Below are 9,436 nucleotides of genomic sequence, written 5' to 3'. Positions count from 1 at the left end.
AGTGGACCCTCAGTCTTTTCTTCCATGGTCAAGAGTTTGAGGCGTGAACATGGCTGCTCAGCTAAAGACTACATCTCCCAGCTTCCCTTGCAGCTAGGTGTGGTCACGAGACTGCGTGTTGGCCAATAAGCAGAGGTGTTCTCTGGATTGGGTGAGTGCTTCCCCCCCCCCCCCCCCCCGCCCTTCTCCCTTTCTGTCAGCTGGGAGATGCCCCTGACGTTAAAACAAAACTTGGAGCTAGAGATGGAATCTGGGCACGGAAAAGGGGCGCGTCCCCACACTGCCTGCAGGTACGTGAACTCCTATTTTGTCTGAGTTGTTGCATTTGGAGGATGGTGGGTTTCTACCAGCAGGCGAGGACCCTCCTACAGAAATGCACAGCGGCAACAGATGGAGTGTGTGGAGGCGTCAGGGAGCCTGATTTCACCTGGATTCTGCACCCTTTCCTCGTGTCTGAGGTAGGCCTGGAGGAGGCAAGGAATTCTCCCCAGGAGCACGACTGCTGAGAAATCTATAGCCAGGGAGCTGTGCAGACAAAACAGCCCACAAGGACAACCTCTCGCCTGCTCAGAGGAGCAAATGTGTCAGACACGTGTGTGTTTGACGCGGGAGACATAGTACAGCCGGGTAGGGCACTTGCCTTGCACGCAGCCGACCCGGGTTTGGTCCCCAGCACCCCAGATAGTCCTCTCCCCCACAGCACCTCCTGGCATAATTCCTGAGCACAGAGCCAGGAGTAAGCCCTGGGCATCCCTGAGTGTGGCTGAAACAAATAAGAAAAAAGTTTGTGTTTGACCCTCATAACAGCCCTGGGGGGCTGGAGTGATAGTACAGTGGGGAGGGCGTTTGCCTTGCACTTGGCCTACTGAGGTTCGATCCTCGGCATCCCATATGGTCCCCCCCAAGCACCGCCAAGAGGAAGTCCTGAGCGCCGAGCCAGGAGTAACCCTGAGTATCGCTAGATATGACCCCAAAAGCAAAATAAATAAATAAATAATAAACAGCTCTTGGAACTGGGGCAGGGTTCGGGCCTTTGCTCTCCCTCCCCCCTTGGGCAGCAGGGGGACCAAATCCAAAGGAAGTAGGTTCCTGGATGCAGAATGTCCACAGAAAACTAGAGTTGGGTTAGCTGCAACCATGAAGTCACTCTCCCTAACCCTTCTCTAACTAGCTGCAAGAGGTACCCCGAGGACAAGTGTGCCTTCCTGAAGGGAGTGGGTGTGGGGGTGTGTGTGTCTCTGTGTGAGAGAGTTTCAGGGTGTTTTAAGCTAAACAGACAGAAAGGGGGTGGTGAGAAATCATGAAAGGGAACAAGGAAGAGGTATTTGGGCCCAGTACCCGGGAAGCATCATGCACAGTGAACAGCCCAGCAGGAAGATGGAACAGGACGGAGGGTGGCCGATGGGCTGGAGGATGGGCAGGGGGAGTGTGGAGCTAGAGTTAATGTTGCTTTCCTTGGCATGGGGCCAAAGCCAAGACAAGGCCAGCAAGCCACCTGCAGACTGGCTGGGACACTGACATGGCACCTTTGCTGAGGTTAGAGCAGGTTGGCCAGTGTCCTCTGAACATCACCAGGTGTGGCCCGGTGACCCTGTCCCCCAGGCCCAGGGCAGCAGCACCCCCTCAGGACTGAGCGTTAAACCCAGTCTGGTTGGCAGAGAAGTGCCAGGAGCAGCCTCTGGGCTCCCCCGCCCCACTTACCACTCAACCCCACCCCAAAGAAAGGCAGAGGGGCCAGAGTGATAGCACAGCGTGTAGGGCGTTTGCCTTGCACATAGCCAACCTGGGTTCAATCCCCGGCATCCCATTTGTTCCCCAAGCACCAAAACGAGTAATTCCTGAGTGCAGAGCCCGGAGTAACCCCTGAGCAACGCTGGGTGTGACCAAAAAAGAAAAAAAATGCAGAAAGAGGAAGACCTCTGACTTCAGAGAAAAGCACAGTACAATGCCTTCATGCTCCTGCAAAATGATCGCTGTTTGCGGCTAAACAACTTAGGGTCTGTGGAGCCAGAACTGGGAGCAGGGCACATTCCTGGCTCTGTTGTGAAGTTTCTGGAACCCCGTGGCTCTCACAGCAAGGGCAGGACTTTCCAGTGTCCTCCCGCTGCTCCTGACGCCCTGGGCCAGCGCCCTCAGCCCTCCAAGGCCTGCAGTTTGGCAGCTCAAGAGTTAAATACGCAAAGATGGGGGTACAGACTGTGTGGGGGGGGGTGTATTCTGAGCACAATTGTCAGGGTGTCCTGACAGGTGCAGCTCCAGCCAACCAGACAGGCCTCAGGGCTGCAGGCGGGGACCCCTCGTGGGTTCCCAGGGGGGTAGGGGGAGAGAACAACCACTTTTCCTCCCCCAGAAATCTGGCCGTGGGTGGGGGCGGGAGTGGAGGCTGCAGGCCTGTAAGACACAGGCACATAGGCCCCTGGGGGTGGGGCGCAGAATCCACAGGACCAGGAGGAACAAGGTCATGGGCTCCGGGGAGGGCCAGTGACTGGGGAGTGACGCAGACTGAGGCCCAGAGGGACGTGTCTCTCCACACAGAGCCTTGGGGAGCCCTTCCCCGGGCGGTCGCTGCAGGCAGGGAAAGGGGGGTGGTGGCTGAGTCCCTCCCTCCAGGAATCTCTCAGGCATGCTCTGCCCCAGGGCCCAGCAGTGGAAGGTCCGGAATTCTAAGTCAGGCCCCAGCAGCTGCCCGGCCCCAAGGAAGAAAACAGGGACTCTAGCAGGCCACAGTCCAGAGGGGAAACCACATCACACACATGCATGCTCACACACACACACACACACACACACACACATACACATGCTCACACATGCACGCTCACACACATGCACACTCATGCACATGCATACTCACACGCACACATGGCCATATACTCACACGCATGCGTGCTCACACATGCATGCTCACACATCCATGCTCACATACACATGCACACTCACATACATACATGCTCACACATATGCACACTTATACATGCATGCTCACATACATGTACACACACGCACACTCAGACACATACACGGTCATGCACACATGCTCACACACATGCATGCTCATACATATGCACATGCTCTGTGCACCCACCTACACACTTCGTGTGTACACATGCATGCAACCCATTCACCCACACATCCTCTCATAACAAGTGCTCCCATGCATACACATGAACATTGGTGCACACATACCTACACGTATATGCACACAGTCCCTGCACGCATGCCCACGTGCACATATATTCGCACACATGCACATATGTGTACATGCTTATGCACAATGCTCACTCACACAGTCACATAAGCAAGCATGTATATATGCCAACGCACAGTGGTCACATGGCAAAGCCCACAGCCCTGGCCCAGCCTGGCCCCCACTGACAGTGGCACACAGGGCAGGAGGGATGGGAAGGAAAGAAAAGGCGGCCGAGACCGGAGCCCCACTTCAGCTTTCCATCTGCTTTGGTTTCAGAGCCGCACCCATGGTGTCCAGAAGCTGCTCGGGATCATGAGGGCTCCGGGATCGAACCTGGGGTAACTATGTGCCAAGGAAGTGCCCTGCCCACTGCACTATCGCTTGGGCCCCCTCGGAGCTCCAACTCTAAGACACCCCGCCTGTGCCACCATAGGCTGAGTGGGTGAGCCGTGTGCGCCCCCGCCTCCCTCCCCCCATGCAGTGATCTCCACTCTCAGGCCCTCGGGAAGGAAATGGGAGTGGGTGCGGGCCAGGGAAGGGCTGGGAGGGCCAGCCTGAGCACGCACGCCCAGGGGTGGCAACCGATAAATCACCTTCCAGCTTCACTGCCTGGGAATGGCCAGGAGCTTGGAAAGTCGGGGATGTTTAGGGCATGCACATGCATGCGTGTGAACAGACGCACACACACACATGCACAGAGGTTCTGTATTGACTAGGCTAGACTGGGTTCCAGACAGCAGAATTTATTAAAAATCCCTGGCTCATAGGGTCAGTCCCCAGCACTCAATATGGTCGTTGAGCCCCAGCCAGAAGTTATCCCTGAGCACAGAGCCAGGAGTCAGCCCTGAGCACAGAGTCAGGAGTCAGCCCTGAGCACAGAGCCAGGAGTCAGCCCTGAGCTCTGTGTGGTGTGTCTCAAAAACAAAACAAAACAAGTCCCTGGGTCTTGGGGCTAGAGAGATAGTACAGAGATTAGGGCACTTGCCTTGCACACATCCAAGCCAGGTTCGATCCCCGGCACCCACTATGGTTTGTTGCCCCACCCCACCCCTCAACCCTGAGCATAGAGCCAGGAGTAAACACAGGAAACCACCAAGTTTGACTCAAAAAAAAGACAAAAAGCTTCAGGCCAGTGTCAGCCCAGTAGGAAGGCCTGGTGTGATTTTCTGCCCCCAGCAGTCTCCTGAGCCCCAGGAGGGACCCCCCAGCACGGATCGAGGAGTGGTCCCTGAGCACCACCAAGGGGGCCCCCCCAGCACTGTCTGGAGTGAGCTCCAAATGAACAACAATAACAAAATGACAGTCTGAGGGCCTGGAGAGATAGCACAGAGGTTCAGGCACTTGCTTTGCTTGTGGCCAACTCCAGTTTGATCCCGACACCCCCAGGGTGTCCTTTACCAGCCAGGAGTGCTCCCCGAGCACAGACTAAGGTATACCCCCTGAGTATGGCTGAGTTTGGCCCCAAAACCAAATCAAACAAATTTTTTTTCAAAGTTGCCTTAAGCAGGGAGTCCTGATGTCCAGTTCAAACTACGGACTTCCAGAGGCAGGACAACCCCAACATTCATGAATTCCCGTCACTGCCCAGAGTGCTTCCTCCCTCGGGAAGTCCTATACTCACCCAGGGAACCCCCATCCCTGTAGGATTAAGGATTAAGAACTTAATGACTCCCAAAATTCAAGTCCACTTCCAACCCAGCCATGTGCTCGGCCCTGGCTGCTCCCTGGGGTCCCCTCTGTCGTGGGAGGAACCACTGTCTTTCTCACAGTGGGTGACCCACGGGTCGTACTGAAGGCCCCTGTGTGTGTGTGAACGTGGGCATGTCTGTGTGCAATGTGTGGGTGTCTGCATATGTGTATGTGCATGTTTGTGCATGTGCGCACGTGTGTGTGCATATATGCATGTATGTGTGAATGTGTGCACGTGTGAATGCACATGTGCTTGTGTGTTGTTGAGCATGTGTGTGTGCTTGTGTGTGTGAATGTGCATGTGCATACACACGAATGTGCATTGTGTGCATGCGTATGTGTATATGAATGTGTAAGTGCCTGTGTGTACTTGTGCATGTGTGTTCCTGTGTATGCGTGTGCTTTGTGTGTGTGTGAATGTGCAAGGGCTTGTATATACTTGTGCGTGTGTGCGTGTGTGTGCATGCATGCGTGTGTGTGTGTGTGTATGTGTGTGTGTGTGTGTAGGCTCATGCTGGTGGGCAACAATAGAAGGAAACCAGGTCCTTCTGCAGCCAGGGTAGACGTGGGGCCGTGCCAGCAGAAAGCCTTGGGGGGCGCAGGGTGGGAGCCCAGTTCTGGAGAGCGTGTGGCAGCACGGGCTGGGTGTGGCTGGAACCAGCCTGGGTTCTGAAGGGTAAGAACGCCGGGTGGGTCAGCATTGGGCAACTGGGCCGGGAAGGATGACTGCTGCTCGGCCCATGTCCTCGGGGACATTTGACTCACCTGCCTGAGAAAGAGCAGCTGGGAGAGGGGTGAGCTGGGCGGGGTGGAGGCTGGAGACAGAGCTCCAGAGACACCTGTACCCTAAATCCACCCCTGGCCCCAGTGGGAGGTGTGTGGTTGGAGTGGGGGCTGCCTCTGCACCCACCTTTCTAGCCTAAGCTGCTGAATTTTTTCCTTTTGTTTTTTTAACACACCTGGCAATGCCCAGGGCTTCCTCATGGCTCTGTGCTCAGGGATCCCTCCTGCCGGGTCTTGGGGACCGAGTGTATTGCCGGGGATTGAACCTGGGTCTGCCGTGTGCAAGGCAAGTGCCCTACCCACAGTCTTACCTACTGTCCTATTCCTCCAGGCCTGAAATTTCTTTATTCTGAGGGGGAAGGTCCCATCTGGTGATGCTCAGGGGCCATTCCCAGTGGTGCTGAGGGGAGCCCTGTGGTGCCAGGGCCCAATCTAGGGTTTCACATGCAAAGCATGCACACGCTCCATCCTTTGAGCCAGCTTCCCACCATGGTTGCAGATGTCCTCCTCTGACTCTTGTTTTCCCCCTCTTGAGAGTGAAGATGGTGGGGCTGAAGTGACAGTTCAGTGGGGAAGGTGCTTGCCTTGCATGCAGCAGGTGGGGTTCGATTCCCAACATGGTCCATCAGGGGTGATTCCTGAGTGCAGAGCCAGGAGGAACCCCTGAGAATCACTGAGTGTGCCCCCCACCACCCCACCCAAAGAAGCAAGGGAGGGGATGGACTACAAGCCGTGGAGTCACTTGGATCGACACAGAGGGTGGGTTTCCAGCTGGCCCTCGGAGGGAAGGAAAACTCCACCTCCCAGGAAGACCAGACTCTCCATCCTCTTACCATCTCCCCCTCCTCGTGACCCACCATCCCTCCAGGACACTGTCTGCCTTCATGTTCTTTTAATTTTTTTTGTTTTTTTTTGGAGGGGTCTCACACCCAGTGATGCACAGTGGTTACTCCTGGCTCTGCACTTAGAATTACTCCTGGCAGTGCTCAGGGAACCATATGGGATGCTGGGAATGGAATCCGGGTTGGCCATGTGCAAGGCAAACGCCCTACCCGCTGTGCTATCGCTCCAACCCCTCATGTTCTTTTTTGTGCGGACAAGGCATTTGGGGTTCACCCGGTGATGCTCAGTTCCTACTCCTGGCTCTGTGCTCAGGGATCACTCCTGTCCTGGCAGTGCACAGGGGACCATATGGGTGCCTGGGATTGAATCCGGGTTAGCTGCTCGCAAGGCAGTCACTCCTCCCTGCTATCTTATCTCTTCTGCAGCCCCCTACACACACACACACACACACACACACACACACACACACACACACACACACACACACACACACCATCAGGCTTTCTTCCTCCCCACCCCCACCTTCTGTTCAGGCATGGGCTCCAACCCCAGCCAGCAGGGAAGATTCTTGTTTACTGAGGACTTGTTGCATTTGGGGTGCTGTGCCATGGGGTTCAGAACTGCTCTCCCTGACCCCATGACCCTGCTAAGCACCCCAATTAAAGACGGGTTGACACTGGCACAGCTAGTCCTAGGTAACCATAAGGGGCAGGGCGGGGTCTGCATGGGAGCAGCTCACCCCCATGGCCTGGCCTTCCCACCTTTCCTGCCCTGCGGCACCCTGGCTACTCTTTGGAAGTCTCTGGTCTACTGGTGAAGGAGGGCGGAAGGAAGGAACGAACAAGTGAAGAGAAATCGAGAGATAGTCACTCCCCAAGGCTTAAGACACTGGCCTTGCGCAAGCCCACTCCAGTCTATCCTAACCTGGCGTCTGGCCCCTGGGAGCACCGCCAGGAATCATCCCTGAGGCCAGAGCCAAGAGTAAGCCCCGAGCATCACTGGGTACAGCCCCCAAAGCAAACCATCATCATCATCATCATCATCACCATCATCATCACCATCATCATGGTCAAACTCAGAGGAAGGACCTGAACAAGGACAAGGAATCTGGAGCAGAAAGTGGTCCTGTGAGGGGGGGTGGGTTGAGTGGGCAGACGGAGAGTTTGCTTGGGGCTGGAGGGATACCGCAGGGCTTAGGCACTTGCTGTAGACGTGGCTGAGCCAAGTTCAACCCCAGGCACCACAGAGGGTCCCCCAAGCACCACTGGGAGCGACACCCAAGAACAGAGCATTGCCAGGTATGGTCCCCAAAATAAAAATCAAAGCGAAGACAGGAAAGCTTGGGCCGGAGGGAGTGCAGCGGCAAAGCATTCGCCTTGCATGCGTCTGACCAAACTTGGCACTACATCAGGTTCCTGCAGCATCACCAGGAGTGAGCCCAGAGCCCAGAGCCAGGGCTGAGCCCTGAGCACAGCTAGGCATGTACAACCCCCTCCCCCTGCCACCCCGCCAAAAACAAAACAGAAAGCCTTTTGCAGGAAGGGGAGGTGCCCTTGGTCATTCTGGACCTTGGGCCTGGCGGGGTGTCTGGGTATCCGTGCAGAGAGGAGCTGGGGGCAGGGGTCATGAGGGAACCGGTGAGCAAAGGCCGGGAGGTCCACGCATTGGTGGAGCAGGTGCCACAGCCCTGGGGCTGGGGGTGGGGTGAGACCAGGAGAAAGTTATTGGAGCTGATGGGACAGCTGGAACTGTGCCCCCAAAACATGCTGAACCCCCCATTCCCATGAATGGGGTCCTTCCTGGAAATGGGGGCCCTGGAAAGGAGGGCCGGGGTCAGTGTGAGGTCCTTAGAGAGGGTCCAATAGGATCCGTGTCCTTCATCAGAGGAGAAATTGAGTCAAAGAAGGAGAAGGCCAATGCAGATGAAGATGGAGACCGGAAGCAGCTCCAAGCCAAGGAGGGCTGAAGGTGCTCGCACTGTGCCAGGAGTCTGCGCCAGCAGCTCTGCCCGCACCCTGACCCTGCCCTTGTCCCCGAGAGCGGTGAGTGCCCACATTCCTCCCGTGCCACGCCACTTCATATATGGCTGCGATGGCAGGAAACTGCCGGGCAGGCCTCTGCACGCACCTGGGCATGGAGCTTGGTGGGCAAACGGGAAGACAGGCCAGTGGCAGTGGCGGTGGCAGGGATGACGGCCACCCCCCACCCCCCAGACAGGCGATCCTCTGTGCTGCCTGCTGAAAGGGGGGGGGTCTCAAGTGTCCTCGTGGAAGCGGCACCTCTGCCAGGTGCTGTGATGAGATTTGGGTCCCCCCCTCGTCCAGAGGAAATAGGGGCTGACCTGGTCGTCTGCACCCCACAGGACTGCACCTGGGGTGGGGACAGGGGGTGGGGACAGCAGGAGGTCTCCTTTGGCTCTCTGGGCCTCTGTGAGTGGCTTATCTGGGCAGGGGTCTAAGCTGCAAAATACAAAATAAAACTCTAAGGAGCCAAAGGCAAGTGCCATCCAGCGCACAGAGTCAGTGTGAGAGGAAAGTCTGGGGGCAGAGGGGAGCCGGCACAGCAGGGAGGACTGAGCTGAGTGCTGCGAGGCAGGACAGGCAGCACCTAGAAGCGTCTTCCACAGGAAGGAAGGAGGGAGGGAAGGAGGCAGGAAAAAGGGAAAGGGAAGGAGGAGGGATAAAAGGAAGGAGGGAGGGAGTGAGGGAGGGAGGGAAGGAAGGAAGGAAGGAAGGAAGGAAGGAAGGAAGGAAGGAAGGAAGGAAGGAAGGAAGGAAGGAAGGAAGGAAGGAAGGAAGGACGGGAGGAAGCAAGGGTGGAGAGAGGAAGGGAGGAGGCAAGGAGGGAAGGAGAGGAAGGAGAGGAAAAAGGAAGGAGGGAGGGGAAGGGCCGAGGGGGAGAGAGGTGGAGGGAGGAGGGGAGCCAGGCCCATCA

At 56.6% G+C, this 9,436-nt stretch overlaps 1 long non-coding RNA gene across 1 annotated transcript; it reads left to right on the top strand.

The window, feature by feature from the left end:
* The first annotated feature begins 200 nt into the window (after positions 1-200).
* LOC129402596 (uncharacterized) lies at positions 201-8,609 on the top strand. The gene is made up of 3 exons (XR_008628715.1): positions 201-290; positions 3,464-3,629; positions 8,387-8,609. It is a non-coding gene; the product is annotated as an uncharacterized LOC129402596 (long non-coding RNA).
* Positions 8,610-9,436: the final 827 nt, after the last annotated feature.

This window comes from Sorex araneus, chromosome 2 (assembly GCF_027595985.1).
Source record: "Sorex araneus isolate mSorAra2 chromosome 2, mSorAra2.pri, whole genome shotgun sequence".
NCBI lineage: Eukaryota > Metazoa > Chordata > Mammalia > Eulipotyphla > Soricidae > Sorex > Sorex araneus.
The sequence above is the reverse complement of the archived record's forward strand: the minus strand, read 5'-3'. Positions and strand labels throughout refer to the sequence as shown.